Source organism: Nanorana parkeri, unplaced genomic scaffold (genome assembly GCF_000935625.1).
Source record: "Nanorana parkeri isolate BGI_ZX_2015 unplaced genomic scaffold, ASM93562v1 scaffold2303, whole genome shotgun sequence".
NCBI classification, from domain to species: Eukaryota; Metazoa; Chordata; class Amphibia; order Anura; family Dicroglossidae; genus Nanorana; species Nanorana parkeri.
Genome location: NW_017308571.1, coordinates 1 through 922, shown reverse-complemented (window position 1 = coordinate 922; position 922 = coordinate 1).

The window sequence follows — 922 nt, the reverse complement described above, 5'->3', positions numbered from 1 at the left end:
TCTCATCCCGCCGGGTGAACGTCCCCTCCTCTCTCTGCCGACGTCCATCACCAAGATGGCCGCCGAAAGGTGTTAATCAGATGGCCGCGCATGCACGAGGTGAAGTCACGCACAGGCGCGATGACGACACGGCGGAGTGTCACCTGGTCTGGACACCGGCCTTGGGACGCCCCTGTTTGTAAATATCCCCCTTAGATTTGTAGCAGAGTCTTTCAGAATAATTTGCGCTGCTTCTCCCTCCCCCAGTGTGAGCTCTGCTGTACGGGGGACTGAGGTAAGATGACAAGTACGTACACTTCCTGCATTACAGAGCGCCATTTATTTGTGTCTGAATTTCAGATAGAAGGAAACACGGCACCATGGGGGCCCCCACTATCGCCCCGACCGCAGGCTTTCCAGCTAATAGAAATAAATGGGAAACGCACGACAAAGAATTGCGCAATCCAGACGCTGCCGGGACACATTGCGGAGCTTGGCAGCCAATCACCGGAGAGCAGCGACCGTTGTCGGTCACAAAGTAACACAATCACCGAATAGTATCCGTGACCCTCATCAATCATACAGGAAACTCTTCCCTGATCTCTATCATTACATAGGGGGGGGAGGGGCAGTAGAAGAGGCACCAAGGAAGAAAGAAGAAATAAGTCTGACCAATGAAATGTCACCAACCTAGAAACGTGATGTCACAACGCAGGGCCCGATCCCAAAAGGGCCACAGACCAAGTACAGCACAACGTCCTCTCCCCTCTACGTCTCCTCCGAGACTCGACCACTTCCCCCATCCCGGGAGAGGAGAACACAGCCGGATGTAATTATAGAAGAAGAGAAACATGTGAGGGGGGGAGGGGGGCTGAGATACTCCCACCGGATACAATGTACAACTCCTCTCCTAATACACGCCCACCTCTCCTCTCCTAATACA